A 17,874-nucleotide genomic window follows, 5' to 3' on the forward strand; every position below is an offset into this window, starting at 1 on the left:
TAATACATATGTATATCTATCTACCTACCTATCTGTCTGGTTATCTATCTATCTATCTATCTATCTATCTATCTATCTATCTATCTATCTATCTATCATCTTGTTTACACCTAGTTGTTTGCATGTTTTCTTCCAATTGGGCTGTGAACCAGTTAGGAGCAAGCATCGTTCTTTACCTTTCTTTATATCCGCAGCACTTAGCGCAGCGTATAGCACACAGAAGATGCTTAATAAATGGTAATTGACTAACAAAAGATGTCAAGGATTGTTTCATATTTTTGGGTTAAAATTTTTTTTAAAAGTGTGCAGGTAGAACCCACAAGAGGATGGGGTGAGGCAATTTTCCTGCCCAAGATGACTTGGAAGGTCAGCAGAAAAGGTCTGTCACACTGGAGTGAGAGTGGAGTATAGTCCGGTGCATGCGGCACCAGTGCAGACCAGGCCCCCACAAACTAGGGCCAGGCCTTAGGAGCAACTGAATCGTCATCAGCAGCTACTTGCAGAGCTTTCAGCCTACAGATGGTAAGAGGATTGAAGGACTTGTCAGAAGGAGATTACAGGGGTCTTTGTTCTGGCACTGGGGGCAGGACTCTTTTGCCTTGCCCATATTCAGGTCTGGGTCATGATCCTGGGTGGTAGGTAAGCCTAGTTCAAGGAAGAGCACTAGCACACCAGAGCTTGTAGTTATAGTGAAGTAGTGACCCTGTTCATAATTCTATGGCAAAAAGAGTGCTGTTAGTAGCTCACAGGCCAGGAGAGTAGTAAACACACCTCTCTTTTCATTATGATATCTTGGAAGAACTGGATACTTACAGGTCCCTAGAAATATTTCTGAAAACAGTTACCGAAATATCCTGAAGCTTGGAAAAGTATACCCTCCACTCTAGAAGTAGAGCCCCACTTTAGCAAATAGTTAGAAATAAAGAAATAAGCTGGAAAAATGAGCAAACAGGAAATTCTGACTGTAGAAAGTTACTATGGTGACAGGGAAGATTAAAACACAAACTCAGAAGACAACAAAGTCAAAACTCCTACATCCAAAGCCTTGAAGAACAATGTGAATTAATTTCAGGTCAAGGAGGAGCTCAAAAATCATTTTAACAATCAAGTAAGGGAGGTAGAGAGAAAATTGGGAAGAAAAATGAGAGTGACACAAGAAAATAATTTTTAAAAAAAGAATCAACAGCTTGGTAAAGGAAGCACAAAAAATACTGAAGAAAATAACACTTAAAAAACAAAATAGGCCAAATAGTAAAAGATATATAAAAATTCCCTGAAGAGAAGAACTTAAAACAGTAGAACTGGCTAAAGGGAAAAGGAGATACAAAACTTCACTGAAGAAAATAATTTCTTAAAAATTAAAATTGAACAAGTGGAACCTAATGGCTTTGTGAGACATCAAGAAACAATAAAAAGAATGGGAAAAAAGTAGATAATGTGAAATACCTCATTGGAAAAACAACTGACCTGGAAAATACATCCAGGAGAGATATTGTAAAAAATATTGGACTACCTGAAAACGGGGATCAAAAAAAGAGCCTAGACATCATCTTTCAAGAAAATATCAAGGAAAACTGCCCTGATATTCTAGAAACAGAGGGTAAAATAGAAATGGAAAAATTTCACTGATTACCTCCTGAAAGAGATCCTAAAATGAAAAGTTCCAGGAATATTATAGCCAAATTTCAGAGCTCTCAGACCAAGGAGAAAATATTAAAAGCAGACAGAAAGAAACAATTCAAGTACCATGGAGTCACAGTCAGGATAATAAAAGAATTAGCAGCTTCTATGTTAAGATTCTGAAGGCTTGGAATATGATAGAGGCAAAGGAATTGGAATTACAACTAAGAATCACCTAATCAACAAAACTCAGTATAATCCTTCACAGGAAACATAATGGATATTCAGTTAAATAGAGGACTTTTAAACATTCCTGATGAAAAGAATGAATCTGAAAAGAAAGTTTGACTTTCAAATACAACACTCAAGCATAAAAAGCTAAACAGGAAAGGGAAATAATAAGGGACTTAATAAGGTTAAACTGTTTACATTCCTACCTGGGAAGATAATACTTGTAACTCATAAGACATTTCTCATTTTTAGGGTAGTTAGAAGGAGTACATATTGACAGTGGGCACAGATGTGAGTTGAATATGACGAGATGTATCTAAAAAGATAAAATTAGGGTTAGAAAGAGGAATTCACTGGGAGAAAGAAAAGGGAAAGGTAGAATGGGGTAAATTATCTCATATAAAAGGGACCTGAAAGATATTTTACAGCAGAGGAGAAGATTGGAGAGGTAGCAGGGAGCTATTGAACCTTACTCTTATTGCAATTGACTCAAAGAGGTAATATTCCATTGGGGATAGAATCCAAAGGGAATAAGGGAAAGGGGGCAGTGAGATAGAAGGGAGGGCAGATTGAATAAGGTGGTACTCAGAAGGAAAACACTTTTGAAGAGGGGCAGGGTGAAAGGAGAGAGAGAATAGAATAAACAGAAGGGAAATAGGATAGAGGGAAACACAGTAATCAGTTAAGAAAATTTTTTTGAAATAAGTGTCTTTGATAAAGGCCTCCTCTATCAAATATGTAGAGAAATGAGTCAAATTTATAAAAATAAGAACCATTCCCTAATTGATAAATGATCCAAAGTATGAACAGCCAGTGTTGACATGAAGTAATTAAAACTATCTATAGCCAAATGAAAAAATTTCCTAAGTCATTGATTGGAGAAAGGCAAATTAAAATAATTCTGGGGTACTACCTCACACCTATCAGATTGACTAATAGTACAGAAAAGGAAAATACCAAATGTGGGAGGGCATATCGGAAAACTGAGACACTAATGCATTGTTGGTAGAGTTGTGAAGTGATTCAATTATTATGTAGAGTTATTTGGAACTATGCTCAAAGGCCTATAAAACCACACATTCCAATACCACTACTAGGTCTGTTTCCCAAAAGAGATGAAACATAAAAAGAAAAGGATCTATATGTACAAAAATATTTAAGCAGCTCTTTCAATGGTGGCAAAGAATCTGAAATTGAGGGGATTCCCATCAATAGGGAATGACTAAAGCTATTGATGTTTAATCTTTCCATCTCCTGTTTGACCACATTCAGCTTGCCTAGGTTCATAGACCTTACATTTCAAGTTCACATGCAATATTGATATTAATAGCATCAGACCTTCATCATCAGATGCATCAGCAGATGAGTTTCCTTTCCATTTAGTCCAGCCTATTCATTAGTTCTGGACCTACTTGTAACTGTCCTTTGCTTTTCTCCAGTAGTATGTTGGACACATTCTAACCAGAAGGGTTCATCTTCCAGTGCCATATCTCTAATTATTATTTTATCCTTTTGAGTTTTCTTGGCAAAGATACTAGAGTGTTTGCCATTTCCTTCTCCTGTGGATCACCTTTTGTTAGAACACTCCACTACGACCTATTTGTCTTGGATAACACAGCATGGCATAGCTCAAAATTTCATTGAACTATGCAAGCCTCTCCATCACAATAAGGCAGTGATCCAGGGGGAGAAGCATTTAAGATCTTCCTTGTACAGTTCTGTATATTTTTACCACCTCTTCTTAATCTTTTCTACTTCTGTTAAGTCCCCTACCACTGTCTTTTATTTTAATTATGCCAAATTATCCCTTTATTATCTCTAATTTTCTTGAAGAGATTCCTTGTCTTTCCTATTCTGTTTTCTTCTATTTCTTTGCATTGTTCATGTAGGACACCTTTCTTAGCTCTCCTTGCTATTCTTTGGAATTTTGCATTCAGTTGGGTATATCTTTCCATTTCCCCTTTACCGTTAAGTTTCCTTCTTTCCCCAGATATTTCCAAAACCTCATCAGACAGCCATTTTTCTTTTTTGCTCTTCTTTTTCTTTTGAATGTTTTTTGTTACTCCTTCCTAGATAATATTTCAAACTTCTGTACATAGTCCTTCAGGCACTCTATCTGCCAGGTCTAATCCCTTAAATCTATTTATCATCTCTACTTCATGTTTATAAAGAATGTTATTTAGGTCATATCTTTGTGGTCTGTTGGTTTTCCCTACTTTCTTCAGTTTAAGTCTGAATTTTGCAATAAGAAGCTCATGATCTGAGCCATAGTCAGCTCCAGGTCTTGTTTGAACTGATTGTAGAGAGCTTTTCCACCTAAAGGTCAATAAATATTATATAAGGCTAGACCAACTTTCCTGTTTCTATAGAGCTTGATGGGCAAGGAGTTGATTTAGAGAGATACCCTATTAAATACAGTTCCAATCCAATCTATGCCCCCATCCACCTTTATTAGAAAAAATCTCATTTCCTTCAGACTTCCCAAATGGACTTCTTGTCATTTGGCTCTTTTTGATAAAAGTACCGAGAGATAAGATCTGGGATACCTCACTCAGTTTTAACAGATATTAAGCTGTAAATAACATTTGCTATTTATACTTAATATCTTTTTTCCTGCTATGGTTATTCACTACTTCATTGACTTCCAAAGATGAGCAGTCTATGAAAGCTTAAGATATAGGGTCAAATTTTCTTCCAAGGTTTGGTCATGTTGCTAGCCCTTGACATTAGGAGAAAGGAAAGCATGTAATAAAGTTTTAGGATTGGGAAGCAATGTATTGTTCCTGCCCACCCACTGAATAATTTTTTGGAGGTGGTGGAGAGCTCCAATTTAGGATTTGGCAGCTTGACTGGAAGTTCTAGTGCCACTGTGGCTCAGGCCTCAGAGAGAAAATAAAGAGGATTTAGGAAAGGAAAAAGATAAATGGACATAAAACAGAATCTATCATGTCTCTTTGGGTCCATGAGTCAGTTTTTTTCCTATTATTAATATATAGTTTATGGAACATAAACTTTCTTCTCTTTTACCTCATACATGTTAATATCAGTCCCTAAAGACCTTGACAGAATACACTAGTGGATTTTCTTCCTTTCCTTGCAAAGAATGTAGTGCTTAAGAAGGAGCTGGGCTAAATATTGGGGATACGCAGACACACATTAACAAAAACAAGCTTTATCAATCAACCAATTTAACAAGAAACATTTTTTAAATGTCCAGCATATGTCAGGTACTGTGCTAGGTAATGGGTACACAAATGCAGTATGGTTGTTGTCCTTCATCTTCAAAGAGGACACACAAATACAGGGAATAAAACAACCCCTATTCTCAAAGAGCTTACATTTTGTATGTAATATGTTCACAGTTTCCTAAATGATCTCTATAGTCTAATGTATGTGTCAATATTCATTCTTTTTGATGATTTCCTAGTTCATAATAAAAACTTTTTTTAATAGAGTGGGAGGTTGGACCACGCAACTTTCCAGGTCTCTCCTAGCATTTAGTCTATGGCCTTGGGTTTGTGTGATTTGTGAATACTCATATACACAAATCTCTCTATACATTGTATATTCCAGTTGAAAGTTTTCCTATATTCGTTTTACTCATAAGGTATGAATTTTCTATTGATGGGGTTCAGACTCTGTGAGCCTCCTTGAGCTTCCCTAGAATCTTTCCACTTAATCTGGCCTTGCTTAATGAAATCTAATCTTCCCATTTGTTCCAGCAGTCTCTGGAAGCCCATGGGTTTTTCATTAACATTCTGCTCAGGTCTTTATTGCATCCCCCACCCTTGATCCCATCAAAATTCCATTAGGCTTGCTGAGCACTCCCATCAAGATCTGTATTCATTTCCATACTGCCCCTGTCAAGATCTCTGGATTGCCCCACCTGATTCCCACCCAAACCCTCCTTTGTCTGATATCTCCAGATGGTTTCCAGACTTTGACCCTCCTTGGATTTCCTCCTTGGACTTCTCCTCAAGACCCTTCCTAAACTCCTCCTCCCATCACTCTGGACTACCAGAGCACCCCTCACATCCCTCGGATAGTCTTTTCTGTATTTCGTTCCATCTCGCTTCCATGAAGGCGCTCAGATGCAATCCAGCTCAGACTCTGTCTAGCTGGGATTCTCTCTGGCCCACTTGTGAATACAAGCATTACAAATACTTAGGCTCCTTAAGAGCCAACCCAATTTGATGAATCTTTAACAAACTTTGTTTTCTTTGGCTTTAAGAAGGCTTGAGTAGAATTCATTCCAGCACAACCCAGACTGTCAGTATTTTGGGGTCCCCATCACCCCTCAACCTTGTCACTACTGTATGAATTTTCTAATGAGAAGTAAATTGCATGCTTGACTAGAAGACCACATTCATTCTATCAATTAGGTTTCTGTCTCATGAATTCTCTGGTGTTAAGTATGACTGGTAAAAGCCCTCCCACATTTACTACATTTATAAGGTTTCTCTCCAGTGTGAATATTTTGGTGGGAAATAAAGTATGCACTTGAAAGTTCTCTTTCAGTATGAATTCTCTGATGGCAAAGAAGGGATGAGCTAAATTACACTGTCTCACATTTATAACATTTACAGGGCTTCCCTTCAGTATGAATTATCTAGAGTTCAGTGAGATGTTTACCGTGGTTGGCAGCTTTTCTTAATTCATTGTATCCAGCATATATTCTGAAAAAAAGTTGGAAATTGAATAGAATGATTCTCAACCTTCACCATAATTTTATTTTAGTTCTAGTCTTCTCCCAAAGTGAAATCCCAGTGACATTTTCTTGGCTGCTTTTTTTGGGGTAAGTCTGGATAATAAGATTTAGCTTTGGAGTCAATTTCTTTGATTTAGCTCTAATTTTCCAATATGGTATTGAAAGTTATGTTGACTTAGTGACACTGTTCCCCGTCCAGTTTGTCAATTAGTGTTGGGGGAAATTCCATTGGAGAAGGCAACGCTGAGTCTTGCAGCTTTCTGCATTACCTGCTCTTTGTCATTTACTCCTACCTGGAAATTGTTACACTTGCTTCCTTGGGGAGGAACAGAGATGCAGGGGGCCAACCCCTTTTGAGTTGTCTTTATCTTCGTTTTGAAAGTTGCCAATTAAAGCTGGCCCATCTTGAAGCCATTTGTTGCTCTCCAATGATCAGCCCATCAACAAAATGCTACTTTGACATATTTATAATAAACTTTTTAATTCTCTTTGTCCTGAGTTTTGCCTCATTAATCCAAATAATAGCCCAACCAAAGAATCTTCCTTTGAACAAATGGTGAAGGCAGCCTGGAGTTATTACTATTTTTTTCAGGACTTTTCACTTTTGACCATCACTGCTAGAAGGCCTGCTCCATGTGATTAAGCCATCACTCAGGCCTTGCTTGAAAGCAGGCAGGAGTGGACACCTCTCTCCTGTAGGTTAAGCAGAAAATCTGCAGAGAATTTAGCTCCCCAAGACTCATAATAGGAAAGAGCAATAGGCCCCAAAGTCCAAATTTTGGATTTTTTTTCACTTATGCAGGAAGAAAAGAAGACAAAAGAAAAGGCACCTGAGAGTGTAGCAAGTGGGCAAAGGCCTCACATGGGTCTGAATGGGAAAATCTGTATTCATAGAGGGAGCAGGACACCGAGGGAATCAGGTAAAAAGCTTGGTAAAATCTTGCTGATGAGGTTTTGGGGTGCTGGGGACCCCAAAACACTGACAGTCCAGGGTCATGCTTGAATGAATTCGACTCAAACCTTTTTAAAGCCAAAGAAAACAAAGTTTATTAAAGATTCGCCAAATTGGATTGGCTCTTAAGGAGCCTAAGCATTTGTAATGCTTGTATTCACCAGCGGGTCAGATAGAATCTCAGCTAGATAGAGTCTGAGCTGGATTGAATCTGAGCGCCTTCATGGAGGTGAGATGGAACTAAATACAGAAAAGCATATAGGAGGGATCTGGTGGTGGTCTGGTAGGGTGATGGGAGAAGGAGTTTAGGGAGGATCTTGAGGAGAAGTCCAAAGAGGGAATTCATGAGAACTGGAGACAGCTGGAGGCAATCAGGAGATATCAAACAATGGAGCATCTGGGTGGGAAGCAGGTGGGGCAATCAAGAGGTAACAGATAATGATTAACCACAGATTTGAGTATGAAAGGCCAGGTTATATGGGGAGATTCAAGGACAATTCAAGAAATTTCCCAGAGTCTGAACCCCATCATTGCCATTTTAAGTCCACAGCTGACAGTTAAGGTTCAGTAAGGACTGGAAAAATTTTGGGAAAAGAGAAAAAAAATTCTGACCAGATAAGAGATGAGACCTCTGTATTTAGGTAGGTGTATATTTTAACCTTGGTTTATAGATCTAAAGTCCAGGTAAGCAAGGAATTTTCAGAGCTGTGGAGACTTTCAAATAGCAATTGACCCCTAATTATCATGAAAAAGAAGAGACTAATATCTGGAAAGTGAGGTTTTGAAAAAACCTTCCTAGCAAAGGGACTCACCAACCCAATCTCCAGCCTAGCCTACTCCACCCCCACAGGCCCTTTCTGGGAGATGGAGATTGATATTCCTAGTGAGGGCAGAAAGGGAGATAACTAGAAACTGGGAGGTATTCAGTGGGTTAAGGCATTGTGTGAGATGTGATTGGTATGGGAAGTATCAGATCAAGATTTGAAAGAAACCAGAAGGGTAGTACTTTTTTTAGCTCTATTGAAAAGAAAGCTGAAGATGTTTAAGGAAGTTAGAAGAGGAAATGAATGGAGAGTTAAGGAAAGTTGTGTAGTCTGAATACAGTGTTTTGGAGATTTAGAAAGAGGATATTGAGGAAGGGTTTTGCTATGATTCAGGATATGGGAAACTCTATGAGATTATTATTTGATATGCAGCTTAGAATTCCTGGGTTTCAAAGCTAGGAGATAAAAATGGGAAGCTGCTATATTTGCTTGGGGCATTGGCCCTTCCCAGTTAATCCTTTCATTGTGGCCCTCATTGTCTGCATCCAGCCCCACCCTAGACCACTTCTCTTCCCATACTACTTGGCCATTTCTTGATCACATCCAGATTTTTCCCAGTCTTCCATATAAAAAGTCCATCTTGCCCCCATAAATCTGGCCTGCTTGCATTAGTGATACAAATGCTCAGATTCTTAAAATCTGGCCAATAGTTCTGATTCTTAAAATCTAATCCACCCCCAACTGATTTTTTAATAAACCTTGTCTCTTACTGAAAGAAGGCTTGGGTTATGAATTTATCCGAGGCAGGAACCACATCATTTGCCCTTGAATTTTGAGGTCCCCAACCCACCTAGACTCCAACAAATGACCCTTGAATAAATTGAGATTTAAATGTTACAATTAGTGATTATAAATCTGGATTTGTTTTGATTTGGATGAAATTTGTCCAGAAAGTGAATCAGAATATGGTTTGTGTGTTCTCCTTTTAGGATAATTGTGGTAAATCAGAACTTAATGTAAAAATACATTTACTATTTGGTATTAAAGCATGAAGCTGCTGGGAAATGTATCATTCAGGGAACCTAAGTTAAAATCCACTCTGAGAAATATTTTAGCTGTGTGAGTTCACCTCTGTTAAAGGGGGGGAAATGACTTAATAGTGATGTGGTTCAGACTCTGCGAGCCTCCTTGAGCTCCCCTTGAATCTTCCTACTTAATCTGGTCTTTCTTATTCAAGTCTCAGGTAGCCCATGGGCTTTTCATTATCATTGTGCCCATGTCTCTATTGCACCCCCCCCCCCCCAAGCCCATCAAAACCCCATTCCCCAGGCTGCTGACCACTCCCATCAAGATCTGTATTCATTCCCACAAGTCCCTATCAAGATCTCTTGATTGCCCCACTTGCTTCCCACCCAAGCTCTCCATTGCCTGATATCTCCTGATTGCCTCAGGCTGTTTCCAATCCCTGGTGGTCTAGTGGTTAGGTTCGAATCCCAGTGAAGGAATCATAAATGACAAGGTTTAGGGGTGCTGGGGACCCTGAAATACCAGCACACCAGGTCCTGCTTGAATGAATTCGACTCAAGCCTTCTTAAAGTCAAAGAAAGACAGTTTATTAAAGATTCGCCACCTTAGGTTGGCTCTTAAGGAGCCTAAGCATTTGTAATGTTTGTGTTCACAAGCAGGGCAGATAGAATCTCAGCATGACAGAGCCTGAGCTGGATTGAATCTGAGTGCCTTCATGGAGGCAAGATGGAATTTAAATACAAAAAAAGACTGTAGGAGGGATCTGGGGGTGGTCTGGTAGTCTAGGGTGATGGGAGAAGGGGTGTAGGGAGGGTCTTGAGAAGTCCAAGGAGGGAATGACTGGTTAAGGGTTGGAAACAGCTGGAGGCAATCAGGAGATATCAGACAATGGAGGATTTGAGTGGAGAAGCAGGTGGGGCAATCAAGAGGTAACAGATAATGGCCACATATTTGAGTATGAAAGACCAGGTTAAGTGGGGAGATTCAAGGAGAATTCAAGGAAGTTCCCAGAGTCTGAACCCCATCATTAACACCTAGGGTTCATGAACACATCTAGGGTTGTTGTGAAGATCATAGAATTATAAAGTGTTTAATAGTGTCTGGAACATCCAAGCACTATATAGATGTTGACTATTATTTCTTTAATTGTATGTAATTGTTTCATCATTGATAACTTTATATGGGGTTTTAAATGTGATCAATATACATTCCTAATGGTGATAAGATGAATGAACCTCTGTAAGGTAATTTGGAAATGTATTCCACTGAACTGAGGTCACCTGGCTGGTAATGGTTTTGTCTCATGCTTCAGCTCCATAGTATTGTTTATGATATTGTGAATTTGGTAAACTGCTGTGTCAAGTTTGTTGTTAGAAGAGCAACTTCTCTTATGATCTGGATGTAATTACATTGTGAACTGAATTATTAAAAGAAGGCAGAAATTTATTTTTTTGAAAACATGTATTTTATTAGCCTTGTTGACCATGTGTTGTAATATTCTGAACTACACTAATTTAAGAAACTGGAAACTTCTAGGTTTGCCATAGTACTGAAGAAGTATCACCTAAATTTATTTGGTTATCACTCATGAAAGTTCTAAGATTGTTTATTAAGTTATTTGGAGTTATTGTCATGATGTTAAAATCTGTCAAGTACTTACCTGACTATATTTTAAAGGCAAAACTGATAATTCATTACTGTGTGGGGAAAAAGTACAAAGAAAGGATCTTGTAAAATCTCCTTTGAAAACTTCCAAGATTTCTGGTCATAATCAACCGTGTGCAAAAGCTTGTCATGTTGTGGAATTTCTAATAAGCAATTGGGAAATAGACACTCCTTGCACTAAATGGACATGAAATTTTCAAGCCTGCTTATGACTTAGAGTGAGTTTCATCTAAGCTTCTTTGCTTATCACTTGTGGAATTTATGAATACCTGGAATATCTTATATTGAAGTTGCCTCTTGAACCAACTTAGTCTTAAGAAACTCCAGTCTTAGAAGGTTTATTTTTGCCTTAAGAAATGAATATATAGAGATGGATATCTGTTAATTTGGATATTTATAGCAACTGCCACTGTTGTTTTCCTAGAGCTTTGAATAAATTAACATATATTTACTATCTTTGTGCAATTCCAGAATATGACTATTTTCTTGTTTCTAGTGATACATTTTATACCAGGATGAGTTTAGATTCTAGAAGAAGATGGAGATGAAGAAAATGAAGAAAAGGATACTGGTAAATTTTATTATTGCAACACCATGAAAGGAATAACAATAATAATAACAGTAATAGCTTTCATTGTGTTTAGTGAAATATGCTATTCGAGGTAAAATCTTGTGGGACTGATCTGATATTATTCTCAGTGTGGATTTCAGGTATTCAGGTTTGCATTATCTTGAGGTCATTAGTCTGTCATTCAAGGGCATTACTATGAGCTTCCCAGAGGGAGTGAAGTCTGCAGAATACAGTTTGTATTTCTACATCTGGGAAAGACTGGAAGGACAAACTTGGAATGGCTGAAGGTAGGATACTCATGACTCAGTTTCCCCATTATGTTACTTCCTTTTGAATAGGAATGTTTCCTACCTACCTCCTTAATCTGACTTTGCCACCATGCAAATGAAATGGGACTTTGCCAATAACTTATCTGTGACTCTTACTTGAAATCAAACAGAGCTAAGGATGCTTTATCTTGGTGTACCTATGTTGATTCATTCTGTACTCTTAACCTTTAGTCTGGAGGACCTATTTTAATACCATTATAACTATGCCCCTGTTTCTTCCTCTCATAAGAAATTTCTACTTTCAGGGCAGGTGAACAACGGAAGTTTGTCATTAGAGGACTGAATCTATTAGTAATTAGATTAATAGTAAAATATTTGAATTACTCAAGTCAGAAATATTTTACTACTTTTGATCTGAATTTGTAGTAATTCCATAGGGTAAACAAGAATTAAATTAGTGCTTGTACTTATTATCTGTATAAGCTTAAGTCCCTGAAATATCTCATTCTTTCAGAATGATATGGAAATAATTCGACAAAGATCAAGGGGCTTATGAAACAAAGAAATAAATCTATCAGTTTGTGAGGTGAATGTCAGGATCATCTTCTGTTTTTGTTTTTTGTTTTTAAGAAATAGAAGTTCAGTGCAATTGATTATCTTAGTGGAAAGTAACTTATGAGCTACCTTGTATTACCTTAATGGGAAATCTGATTTTATTTAGGGTTGCTATTTAATCTGGGATTAGAATCTGTGTATACAGCACATTCTGAAATGCATGCAAATTATTTCAGAATTACCTTAAACATGTTCCCATTGCTTAAAGTGTCTGACCAGGCTCTAAATGCTCTATAGCACCTATTTCAGCCACCTTCACAGCCACTGGAACAAATTGTTCTCATCCATATGGGATTAGATTCTACTCCTAAGGGAGGATTTTCTGAAGTTTCAAGTGAGCTGTGAATTTCTAAACTGATGTTTTCCTTACACCTCTGTTGTCAATAGGATTAGAAGCACAAGGCATGAGCATTTTCACCATGTGGCTTAGTTATTGGGAAAAGAAAATTTAGGAGAGTATACAAATTGCATTGAGATCCATTTAGCAAAATATTTTTATCGAATCATCTAGGCTTCTGCAGGTGACTTGGAGCCAGAGAAGCAAATGCACTGGAAAGAGACCACTCCAGAGCTGTCTAAGGAGATGGCCTTCTCTGTAAAGTCCAGGGGAAAATGTTTCCAGGGACCACAAAATTACATAGGACATCTGGGATTCAAGATGAAATGTTCTGCTTTACTGAACATTGGGGGTGGGTGTAACAATAAGGACCATGACATACACAGGAGGGCCTCCTGAACATAGTTCTTAGATCTGCTTTTCTAAAAGGAAAGCAAAAGAGGGTCAACAATTGACTTTAATCAAGCACATATATCATTCACTTAGTTAAGGGGAAAAATCAGCACCCTGAACTTCAGAGATAATACAGAGAAATAAAAATCAGTAGACAGGGCTTCCAGCTCTCTGACCATAAGCAATACATAGATCACAGATCAACAGATGGATCCAACTGTCTGACTACACATATATAATTTCCAGAGAGAGAACCACCAACATCTGGGTTTTCAAAGGGTGGGGCTGCCCTTTAGTAGCTTCCCAGAGTCTCATCTGCCCAAACAAACACATCCAAAAAAATAAGCCCCAAAGTAAAACTTCGCCTCAGAGTATTTATACACTTTTCAGAGCTGGAGGGCAGGACCCTCTGACCCAGTGCCTCCATAGAAATTAACAAAAGGTACTGAGGCCTATTAATGGGCAGGGAAGATCTTTAACTCTTCCCCCCACCCACAATTAACCTTAAATTACCATTACAGTGGGTTGCCAGGTTATGAAGAGGATTGAAGTTATTTGAATTATTGTATTGCTTCAGGGCATTTAGGTTTACTGCGTTTTATTGGTGACCTTGCTGATATGTCAATCTCCCCTTTAAAATTAATACATGGTAAGCACTCTAAATGGCTTGTTCTGTGACATGCCTTGGTTTATATATAGGGCCTATTTAATAATGTTTATCTCCTTGGGGAAATACATGAAATTTTGACTTTGTGTATCTAAGTTTATTCAACTTTATAACATTGATGGAAATGAGATTATGATTTGTGGTCCACAGGGTAATTGTGTGGTGTTATGAGTATAAATTCCCTAATTAGGATGATGCAGTTGGGGATAAAGGTGAAGACTGAATGTGGTAATGAACGTATATATTTTGTTTTGTTTTTCAGTCCTTTCTCTATATATATATGTGTTAAGCCCCAAACAGGCAGATTATTGAAAGTTATGTTGACTCAATGACCACTGCTGCCAGTCCTGCTTGTCAATCAGTCTTGAGTGGGGAGTCTCTGTTGAGGAAGATCACACCAAGTCCACAGTTTTCTGTATTACCTGCTTTTCGTCCCTTACTCCTACCTGAACATTGTCACTCTTGCTGCCTGGGGGAGGAACTAAGATGCAAGGGACCAATGCATTGTTGCTGTTGCTGACTAATCTGAATTGTCTTCATCTCATTATAAAAGCTACCAATTAAAGCTGGCCCAACTTGAAGCCATTTGCTGATCTCCAGCGTTCAGCCTGTCAAACATGTTGCTACCTTAACATACTTAATATAAACTCCTTTTAATCCTCTTTGTCTGGAGTTTTGCCTCATTAGTCGGGGCAAAAGCTCAAAGAATTTTCCTTTCAACAATGGACAGAAGACTTTGGGGGTCCTTTCTATCTAACAACTACTCCTGGGTAATGTTGACAGCAACTTCCCTGAATGTCACAAATTATTCTTAATGTCGCTTCTAGTTTTAAATTCAGCATTGCCTCATTTTCATAAAGAAAATAGCCATTCTTTTCTCTTCGTTCCTCTCTAATTTCTGAAGGGCAGAGCCCTCAGAAGGCAGATTGCTGGGCCAGGCCTTGTCCTCTTTCATGGATCTCTGGAATGAAGACCAGGCCTCAGAAGACTTGTATAGGGGGCTCACTCATCGATATCCCTGTGATTATTTCTTTGAATGGTTACTCTTTGGTAACGAAAAGCTTTGGATTGGCTACCAAACCAGAACTGAGTAGACATATTAAAGATTACCATGGCAGGGGTGGGGTGGGGGTGAGGTAACTCAACATCTTTTTCTCCTGATGACAAGCTAGGAAGATGAACTACTATGGGTCTCCAAGAGTTTCCATGAAGCCATGAATAAAGAATGTGGCAATTTTTCTGACTGTTGTCTTTATTGTTAGTTGTAAAATAGTATCAAAGATGGTTATGATCTTGTGAATTTTGAAAAGTCAGAAGAACAAGCCATTAGTGGTCCAGGAACTGTAGTCCATAAGTAGCTAAGCTTCATGAAGAAAAAAAGCCTTGAAGAGAGATTAGCTTGACCCTGACTAAGGGTGAGGTAAAACTGGGATGCAGTGTCCTGAAGCAAGGGAGTCACTTGTCCTGTGCCTATGCCAGGCTGAGAAGTGCACTTAACAGGATGAATGCTTTATAGCAACACCTTTAAGTTTTATCCCTTTTTCCCCAGGGACTGATCCATAGAGGGAAAAGTGTGTCCCTAGTCTTGGCGGGAAGATAGGGAGGGGGAATTTCTTTTTTGTAATTTTTGTTCTTGCTACATTTTTCTAGTAAATATCCCTTTTATAAAACTTATTTGATTTTAATTGGCTAAGTGATAGTGGGATACTAATAAATGGTATCAATGATACAGAAGAGATATTAATTGACAATTGAAGAACATACCAGAATCGGGGTTGTAACCAATGATATTAGAAATATATCATAAGGCCTTCAAGTTACACTTAGAACTCTGAGGAGAAGACACAACCAGTTGTTCTCTAGAGACTTGACCTAGTGTGAGTGTGGTTTGAGAGAGTCAGCCTCAAATATAGGCCATACCTGAATCCTGGGCTTCCAATTAAAAGTATCCAGAAGCTTCTTGATCTCCTTCTACCCCACTCTTTACTAAATGCAAAAAGAAACATCTCTAATGGAATGAAGTCCATATTTCTGCAGTCATTTCTGCTGTATAGACTTTCTGGGTTGACATTATGCTTCTTACTTCTAATGAAAGTAAGAATAATAATTTATAATAATTTATCATTTTTGTTATGTATTGCTGTAATCTCCTTGCTAACATTTTATTTGAACACTTTGGATCAATATTCAATTGTGAAGTTGGTCTATAATTTTCTTTCTCTGTTTTGTTCTTCCTAATTTAGGTATCAGCACCATATTTGTTTCATAAAATGAGTTTGGCAGAACTTCTTTGCCTATTATTCTAAATAATTTATTTAATGTTGGAATAAGTTGATCTTTAAATATTTGATAGAATTCACTTGTAAATCCATGTAGTCCTGATTTTTTCTCATATTTATAAAATAGAAGTTACCCCAAATAAGATGAGAAGTGGAACAACAATGCTCATTACCACCAATATTATTTAATATTGGACTACATATCCTAGCAATAGCCATAAGAGAAAAATAAATGAGAGGAATCAGAATAGGCAATGAAGTAATAAAACTATTACTACAGACAATAGTATGGTATACTTAGAAAATCCTAGAGCTACTAAAAAGCTAGTTGAAACAATAATTTTAGCAAAGTGGCAAGATAAAAAATAGATTCATATAAATCATTAGGATTTCTATATATCAACAATAAAATCCTGTAAGGAAAGATAGTAAGAGATAGTTCATTTAAAATAACCATGGAAAATATAAAATATGTAGGAGTATACCTGCCAGGACAAGTCTGGATACTATCTGAATATAATTATGAAATACTTCTTATACAAATAAAATCAGAGTTAAATAATTGGAAAAAATATTAACTGTTCATAGGTGGGCTGAGTCAATATAATTAAAATAACAAGTCTACTTAAATTAATCTACTTATTCACTGCCATCCCAATTAAATTATTTAAAAAATTATTTTATTGAGTTAGAAAATCTAACAAAATTGATTTGGAAGAATCAAAGATCAAGAATATCAAAGGAATTAATTTTTTAAAAATGTAAAGGAAGGCGGTCTAGAGGTGCCAAATCTTAAACTGCATTAAAAGGAGGGAATTATGAAAACTATCTGGTACTAGCTAAGAAACAGAATGGTGGACCAGTGGAATAGAGTAGAAGAAATAATACAAGTGTCAGTCCTAGTGATCTGAAGTTCCAGAGTATTGAGTACCAATTCCAGGAATGTGGCAGATCCTGGGATCCCTCATACCCCTTAACAAAGACTCTTTCCTTTTGCTTATTTTGGTAGTCAAATTTGTCAGTTCCTTACCTATTGTTTACATTTCTATTATTTCCACTATAAAACTCTATTGGATAACATAAACATTAAGTTGTGGGTTTAATAAAACTGTTGTAATGGTGAGTGGGGGGAAGAGTTAAAGATCTTCCCCACCCATTAATAGGCCTCAATACCTTTTGTTAATTTCTATTGAGGCACTGCCCTCCAGCTCTGAAAAATGTTTAAATATTCTGAGATGAGGTTTTACTTTGGGGCTTAATTTTTTGGAAGAAGGTTTATGTGCCAGATGAGACTCTGGGCAGCCATTTTAAGAAGCCCTCTCTACCCGCAGGCTTTGGAAACCTGGATGTTGGTGCTTTTCTCTCTGGTGACTATGTTTGTATGTAATGGTCAGATAGTTGGATCTATCTGTTGATCTGTGATGTATGTATTGCTTATGGTCAGACATTTGTAAGCCCTGTCTGTGAATCTTTATTTCTCTGTTTGTATTTTCTCTGACGTTCAATGAGCTGACTTTTCCTCCTGAACTAAGTGAATGACATATTTGCTTAAGTAGATTGTTGACCCCTCAAAAACAGTTATTACAACTGTTAATAATGATTGTTAATGTAATGACAAAAAAATTGGTGTTATTGATTATAATTTGGACTTCCTGAACCTTTTAGTCATCCTGACTATTTCAAAATTTCAATAATGTCCTTGCATTCATACTCTTAAGATATTTACTCTTGATTATGTTGAGCTGAACCACTTCCTAGGTCACCCCAACCCAGGGCG

At 37.5% G+C, this 17,874-nt stretch overlaps 1 long non-coding RNA gene across 2 annotated transcripts; it reads left to right on the forward strand.

The window, feature by feature from the left end:
- Positions 1 to 7,922: 7,922 nt before the first annotated feature.
- Positions 7,923 to 15,056, forward strand: LOC140533957 (uncharacterized). Of its 2 annotated transcripts, none has more exons than XR_011977123.1 (3): positions 7,923 to 8,152; positions 11,463 to 11,824; positions 14,081 to 15,056. It is a non-coding gene; the product is annotated as an uncharacterized lncRNA (long non-coding RNA). The 2 variants fall into 2 exon arrangements; XR_011977124.1 differs by having other exon boundaries at positions 11,463 to 11,537.
- The last annotated feature ends 2,818 nt before the right edge of the window (positions 15,057 to 17,874 follow it).

Source organism: Notamacropus eugenii, chromosome 3, assembly GCF_028372415.1.
Source record: "Notamacropus eugenii isolate mMacEug1 chromosome 3, mMacEug1.pri_v2, whole genome shotgun sequence".
In the NCBI taxonomy this organism is placed as follows: Eukaryota; Metazoa; Chordata; class Mammalia; order Diprotodontia; family Macropodidae; genus Notamacropus; species Notamacropus eugenii.